Consider the following 8285-nt stretch of genomic DNA (forward strand, 5'->3'; position numbering starts at 1 on the left):
ACTGATGGACCTCCACATCACAGTCGTCACCGGTAAGGAGAGAGAGGACTACCTACCTGGTAGTGCACAGCAGGGGTGGTGGACAAGCCCCACACCAGTCTGTCTCCCCAAAGCCTGCTGGGAGAGGGAGGGCTGTGGCTTATTTCATGGTGTTCACCTGGAGAAAGGCAAACATTGTCAAAAGGAATGTCTCTCATTGCTGTCCCTCCCAGCCCTTTGACTCCGGAAGGCGGGCTTTCTTTGGGACTTTGTGCTTGGTAATGGTTTTCGGTTTCACCTTCTCTGGTGCTCAGGCTGGGATCTAGGAAGTAGTAAAGCCCATGAGGACTCCCAGCTAAGTCATCCCTTGAGACCCAAGTTGTCTCGCCAGTTCACCTCTTTTCCACCGTCAAAGGAGTCTGGTAGTTGCTTTCTATATATTGTCAAGTTTTGGGTTTTAAGTGGAAGCAACAGGGTGGAATCGACTGACTCATCGATTGGAAATGGAAGCCCTGTATATATTTTTTAAGTCAACTTTTTGAAGTATAATTTACATGCAATAAAATGTCTCCATTTGAAGTGTGCATTTCCATGAGTTTTAACAAAGGTGTGTGCCCATGTAACCACAGTCAAAATATAGAACATTCCCATCTCCCCAAAAGGTTCCCTTGTGTCCCTTCCCAATCAATTCCCCCATCCCAGGCCTCAGACAACTACTGATCTATGTCACTATGGATTACACTTATCTTTTCCAGAGCTTCAGATAAAATCGAACGTGTCAAAGAACGTATTCTTTGATAAAAGTCTGCCTTAAACAAATTTTTTTTTTAATGTTTATTTTTGAGAGAGAGAGAGACAGAGCGCAAGAGGGTGAGGGGCAGAGACAGAGGAAGACACAGAATCTGAAGCAGGCTCCAGGCTTTGAGCTGTCAGCACAGAGCCCGATGCGGGGCTGGAACCCACGAACCACGAGACTATGACCTGAGCTGAAGCTGGATGCTTCACCGACTGAGCCACCCAGGTGCCCCCCCCCTTATGTATTTATTTAAGTTTATTTATTTATTTGAGAGAGACAGAGGCAGCACGAGTGGGGACGGGGCAGAGAGAGAGAGGGAGAGAGAATCCCAAGCAGTCTCCACACTGCCCACGGAGAGCCCGATGCAGGGCTCAAACCCATGAAGCCTTGAGATCATGACCTGAGCCGAAACCAAGAGTCGAACGCTTAACCAACTTAGCCACCAGGAGCCCCTACATTTTTTTAAATGTTTATTTAGTTTTGAGATTCATCCTTATCACCAGGTGTAACGGCAGTTCATTCTTTTTATTGCTAGGTAGAAGTCCATTATATTTTTGTATGCTTTTGTTTGGGCTGTCGCCATGTTCTGCCCTTACCTGGCAAACCCCAAGAGCCAATGGACCGCAGTAGCTCCTGCCGTGTTTTCTGCTCTCAGAGCTCCTTCTCTTTGATCCAAGGGAAGACGAGATCCGTCACTTAGTACTCACTTCAAGGCATGGGTAGGGTACGATTTCAGAATAAAAGGATGGTCTCTTCTGGATCTACCTGCATCGATCTGTCGTGTACTTACTCATCACGTGCTCAGACCAAAGTACATGAAAACAGTCACTCGCCTGGCAGAGTTTAGGGGGTTCTAACTTCGGTCTTACATTGCTGTCTGTGTCCTCTGAATTAGTAATAGGAGTATGAATGTGCTCTCCATTTTATGCAAGAATAACTACCAGATCACAGGGATGCCTAACTAATGCCATCCCTCCGTGTTGAATTCCTGGTGCCTTGTGATGAGTTGGGTACCTCACCAATGCTCTTATCCACACCCTCATGTCTTCTGTCCAATCCATGCACTCATATCCTCGGTAGAAGACATTTGGTACTCCAGGTGGCTGATTCACTTTGTGATGGCAAGTGACACGCTGGCTATGGTGGGGAGGGGGGGGGGGTGACCTGACCTTACAGATTCTCTCCTGGCTAGTTAGTTACGTGTACAAAGTGGATTCATGATTTCTCTGACTGCTATCTTCACATACTCTATATTCAGACTCACAAATGAAGGGCTAAGTGGTTTTGATACAGGAATACAGAGCCAAGTTTTGTTTTCTACCAGTGCCAGGTTGGCAATATTTTTAATTTTTTAATGTTTATTTTATTTTTGAGACTGACAGAGAAATGCCACCCTTTTAATATGTTTTGGGAGAAAATATATTTGTGGAAAATTTAGCTCTCCAAGAAAGAATGCAAGAAAAACTTCCAGACTAAAGGACACATTTGCAGGTTAAAGTCATCTTCTTCGAGTGGCCTTGAAGTGACCTCCTCTCATCTTCTGGATTAGAGACCACAATGGAACTGAGACCACCATGCTGTGAAAGCTGGGCACATCTACTGGAGGATGAGGCCACATGAGAAAATATCTCAGAGTGAGGCATTAAGACACAGCGGTGTGATGTGAAATTCTTGGAGCAAGTTCATGGTGTTTCTATTGCCTTTTTCTTTAGAATTGTTTATATATTATTTATTTTATATATTTACTTTATGTGTTTTACTATATTTGTTTGCATATTATTATGTATTTAGGGCAGATTTTTTTGTATTTTGCAAATATTTTCTCTTCATTATGGCTTATCTTTTGTTTATGGTGTGTTTCAGGGTAGAGAAACTTTGGTTTTTTATTGCATTTCGAGGTGGTCACATCTGTTAATAATTTCCTTCGGGGTCCCTGGGTGGCTCAGTCGGTTAAGCATCCGACTTTGGCTCAGGTCATGATCTCGCGGTTCATGGGTTCGAGCCTTGCATTGGGCTCTGTGCTGACAGCCTGGACCTGCTTTGAATTCTCCTCCTCTCTCTCTGCCCCTCTCCCGCTTCTGCTTTGTCTCTCTCAAAAATAAACGTTTAAAAAATCTTTTTTCAATTTCCTTTGTGTTGATGTCTTTTTTTAAAAGAAGATTCTTTCAATTCAAAGACCTGATCTTATTTTCTTTCTCAAAAACAAAACAAAACAAAACAAAACAAAACAAAACAGGGGCGCTTGGGTGGCTCGGCCGGTTGGGCATCCGACTTCAGCTCAGGTCATGATCTCACGGTCCGTGGGTTCGAGCCCCTCGTCGGGCTCTGTGCTGGCAGCTCAGAGCCTGGAGCCTGCTTCGGATTCTGTGTCTCCCTCTCTCTCTGCCCCTCCCCTGCTCACACTCTGTCTCTCTCTGTCTCAAAAATAAATAAAAAGATTAAAAAAACAAAACAAAACAAAACAACCCTCCCCGAACCAATATAAGCAGTTGGTGCAATATGGCCCTCATTGTCAAAGAGAGAGCTAAGAGTTTTAAATAGTTGTCTCTAGGGAGCCGTCCGGAGTTAGGACAGCCAGGCAAGGAGACACACTGCTTTTCTACTGACTTTTCTCTCACAGTCCAGCCTCAAAGTTACACTGATAAAATGTGTCCTGAATCTAACTGCTTACTGTCTTCACTTCTAGCAGTCTCCATCATCTCTGGCCTAAACGACTCCAACAGCTGGCTCACTGGTGTGCTGTTTCCACCCTTGCCCCCATTTCCGTTATCCGCTGCTAGGAAATAAGCTACTTCAAGACCAATTTATTAAATCTTGCAATTCTTAGGTTTTCCTGAGCTGAGGGAGGTGGTTCTTCTAGTCATGCAATGTTGCTGGGGCCATGGGCATCTGTGGGCAGAAGGTCCAAGTGGCTCCCTCAGCCTGGCTGGTGGTTGGTGCTGGCGGTTGGCTGGGTTCTCATCTGGACTCTGGGCTGTAGGCCTCAATTCTCTACCATGTGGCCTCTCTGTGTAGACTGGGCCCAAGAGCTAGTGTTCCAAAAGGAAGGGAGTGGAAGCTGGCAGTTCTCTTAACGCCTGGGCTTCGAAGTCTCAGAACATCTTTTGCACTGTCTTCTATAGGTCAAAGCAGCCACGAGGCCAGCCCAGACTCCAGGCGAATGGAGGAATCACTGGGGGCCAGCTTTGGAGACTACCTACCATGACAACAGCCTTCAGTCTTTCTTCCACTTTCCAGAGACCTCTTTTAAAAACAAATAGGCATTACTCCCCTGCTGAAATCCACCAATGACACCCATCATACTCATGATACCTGTCACATTTAATGCCCTGCCTGACCTGGTTCCTGCCCAACCCCGCCCCTTACACTTACTGGTCCTTCCTACCTTCCCAGCACCCCTAACTCATCACTCCAAGCCTCACTGAGCTGCTTCACACTTTGGATATCTGACATTATTTATTTATTCACGTTTTGGGCTCTCCACTAGCATGTAAGGTCCTCGCCAGCAGTGCCCTTCTCTGTCCTAGCCTGTGTTTACTCCGGGCACCTAGAAAAACGTTAATCACAGGGCTGGCATACCATAAATCGATTCTGTGGTTAGCTGAATTTATATCCCTAAATCTTGGGCATGTGCTGCCTTGAGAAATGGATGAATTAATTTTAGAATAGGCAAAACTACAGTGGTAATTATCACACAGACGCAATAGTGTACCCGTTCCACAAACCCACTGGCAAACATTTCTACCTTCCTAATAAAGCAGACAGCTGTTTTTCCCTGTGTGCCCTGCCGGACAGCTGCTGCAAGCCCAGCCTCCGATGGGTCCGTCGTCAGTCTGCCCTATGCATGCATGGAACTCATCAGACACACTCTGGGCGGAAGCCAGGGGAGCGCTGCCCTTGGCATTTTTATTTTAATCCATTTTGGTGTCAGCTGTCCCTCACTAAGTCACCGAATTTAATTAGAGGGTTGAGTGAAAACCCCGAAACTATGGCTTCTTGGTGATTCCTAAGAAGCCACGGTAGTCCAACACCGTAATCAAAGTGAATCCACATATATCCAGGGAGTAGGCACGCGGTAAGGGAATTATTCTTACAGACACACATCCCACACGTGTCAAAGATAAATCTGGGTCCAAGACAGTATTAACAAAGCTGGTTTACACATAAACTTGCAGAGAGGACCCTTCTGCCCCCACCCTTGTTTCGGCAGGGGCTCAACGGTGTCAGGGAGTATGTTTTACTAAGAAGGAAATACTGTCTCCTTGAAAACTGATCTGCAAGGGTTAGGATTAGTGGGGTGAAGGGGCACTCGCTGGTCTTCCAGTACATTTGGCCATCCTCGGTTGGCTGCAAGGCGGGCCCGCGAGCAGTTGGGGGACATTTCAAAAGAGGAAAGGGCGGAGGGTTTTCTGTGGCCAGCAACTTCCTAGAACAAGTGGGGGTCGACAGAATGGTTTTTTGTAATCAAGCTGTCATCATGGTTATTGGGAGGGTGGGGGGTGGCTGCTTTCCTGCAGAAAGTTCCTCACACGATCAGCACATTTAAAATCATTACAATTGTAGAGTTGAAAGTGATCTTAAAATGCATCTGCTCGTTTTGACCCATCACCCCGTGGTCTTCACCCCAAGTGCATTCAGTGAATGGAAAACCTCAGAAACAGGGTGATCCGGTGTCTAAGCCTTAGCAATGGACAGAAGCAGAACTAGAAAGTCTTCCTGAATCCTAGCACCGTGGATAGAACCGCCACGCTTCTCAAAAATAAAACAAGAAGGGGGCGCCTGGGTGGCGCAGTCGGTTAAGCGTCCGACTTCAGCCAGGTCACGATCTCGCGGTCCGGGAGTTTGAGCCCCGCGTCAGGCTCTGGGCTGATGGCTCGGAGCCTGGAGCCTGTTTCCGATTCTGTGTCTCCCTCTCTCTCTGCCCCTCCCCCGTTCATGCTCTGTCTCTCTCTGTCCCAAAAATAAATAAAAAACGTTGACAAAAAAAATTAAAAAAAAAAAATAAAACAAGAAGGAAAACAATGAGAATATGGCCAGTAGCAGCCTAAACAAGCTCTGGCTGGGCCCAAAGGATACCCCCTGCTTCCTTACTAACAGAGTCCTGACCTCAGGGGCTCTCGGCTTGGGCGGGGGGGGGGGGGGGGGGGGGGGGGGAAGCGGTGGAGGGGCTGAGCCCTTCCCCAGTAAAGGGATGAGAGTCCTCAACTGGTCCAAATCAGCCAATTCTCCAGATTTCATTCTCACCAGTGAACATGAGGGAAAAGTGGGTGGCTGGGAGGGCATCTGGAAAAGAAAGTTTGAGGTTTTTTTTAGGAGCTGATGGAAGTGATATTTTCTGCTGTGGGACACGGGTGGGGTTTGTTTTCCATGTGTGGGAAAAAGGCTTATACAACTTGGCAACGGGAACTGAGAATCAAAATCTCTTTTGACCCTCTGATCTCCCTTCTAGTATGTTATCCTATAGAATCAAGGTTATTTAGGAAAGAAAAAAAATGAACACGTTCAAAGACATACTGGCTTTTTGTTTTAAGAACAGCAAAAAATTGGAACTACTCCAAGTATCCAAGAACAGGGTGTCAGGAAACACTGTGGCGAGACTTTGAAACAGGTCCCCCCTAACCCGTCTGCACTTAACGGGGTGTTCAACGTAGTCCCCACACTCTTTAAGCAACTTTATAATGATGTAAATTGAGGGAAACAGATCATGTAGATGACTCTTGTCCACACAGATACAAATTGTACACTCTGAAGTCCTAAATGTAACCGATTATTACTGTGTGGATATTGGCTGATTTTGCCAGTTTTGTGTCTACTAAGCAAATTCATTTCAGCATTCCTACTGGGCTTATTATATTTTTATTTCCTCTTTGGATTCCCCTTGGAACAATTAAAACATCTTACTAGTTCTCTCACTAATGAACAAGTTAAATAAAATCTTTAACATGTTTGTTTTGTACTTGAGTCATGATTTGACTTTCTAAAAAATAAATATCCTTTAGCAAGGTAGTTAAATTTAGTACATTCGTTTGATCTTACTTACAGCCCTCTTCAAAATAGTTATAAAGACCGTATGGCAACATGGACAAATCCTCTTAATAAAACAGTACGTGGAAGGAAAAAAAACCAGAATGCAAAATTTGTACTAGGCTGTGATTAGAACTAAAAATTCTAAGTGCCCAGGGAAATACTAAAAGGGAAGGAGAAAAAAACTAAAGTGTGATTTGTTAGGGTGGTAGGACCCTAGAGATTTGTTTTTTGAATCCTGACTTTTTATTATTCTGTTCTGTTATACATTAAAACTAAGAGAAGGGCACCTGGCTGGCTCAGTTGGTAGCACATGTGACTCTTGACCTTGGGGCTGTGAGTTCAAGTCCCATGATGGATGTAAAGATTACTTAAAAATAAAAATCTTTAAGGGGTGCCTGGGTGGCTCAGTCGGTTAAGCATCCAATTTCGGCTCAGGTCATGATCTTGTGGTGAGTTGGAGCCCCGCATCAGGCTCTGTGCTGACAGCTCGGAGCCTGGAGCCTGCTTTGATTCTGTGTCTCCCTCTCTTTCTGCCCCTCCCCCATGCACATTCTGTCTCTCCCTCTGTCTCTCCCTCAAAAATAAGTAAACATTTAGGGGCGCCTGGGTGGCGCAGTCGGTTAAGCGTCCGACTTCAGCCAGGTCACGATCTTGCGGTCCGTGAGTTCGAGCCCCGCGTCGGGCTCTGGGCTGATGGCTCAGAGCCTGGAGCCTATTTCCGATTCTGTGTCTCCCTCTCTCTCTGCCCTTCCCCCATTCATGCTCTGTCTCTCTCTGTCCCAAAAATAAATAAACGTTGAAAAAAAATAAAAAAAAAAAAAGTAAACATTTAAAAAAATTTTTTAAATTAAAAATCTTTAAAAAAAAGTTAAAAATAAAATTAAACTAAGAAAGAAAGGGCCCATTTGAATTTCGTATTGTTGCTGTAACAGATTACCACAAAGTTGGTGACTTAAAACGACACACATTTGGGGGTGCCTGGGTGGCTCAGTCAGTTAAGCATTTGACTTCAGCTCAGGTCATGATCTTGCATTCATGGGTTCAAGCCCTACGTCAGGCTCTGTGCTGACAGCTCAGAGCCTGGAGCCTGCTTCAGATTCTGTGGCTCCCTCTCTCTGTCCCCTTCCCTGCTCATGCTCTGTCTCTCTCTCTCTCAAAGATGAATAAATGTTAAAAAAAAAAAAAATACAACACACATTTATCATCTTAATACTTCTGGAGGTCATAAGTCCCAAATGGGTCTCATCGGGCTAACAGCAAAGTGCTATTAGCCAGGCTGGTTCCTTCCAGAGACCCCAGGGGAGAAAGGTCTCCTTGTGTTTTCCAGCTTCTAGAGACCACCACAGTCCTTGGCTTCTAGTCCCTTCTTCCATCCTCAAAGCCAGCAGGCAAGGCATCTTCAGATGTCTTTCCCCTGACTCCTCAAGACTCTGTGATTCTACTGACCCACCTACGTAATCCACGATAACCTCCCACCTCGGGT

This window comes from Prionailurus viverrinus, chromosome A3 (genome assembly GCF_022837055.1).
Source record: "Prionailurus viverrinus isolate Anna chromosome A3, UM_Priviv_1.0, whole genome shotgun sequence".
Classification (NCBI taxonomy): Eukaryota; Metazoa; Chordata; class Mammalia; order Carnivora; family Felidae; genus Prionailurus; species Prionailurus viverrinus.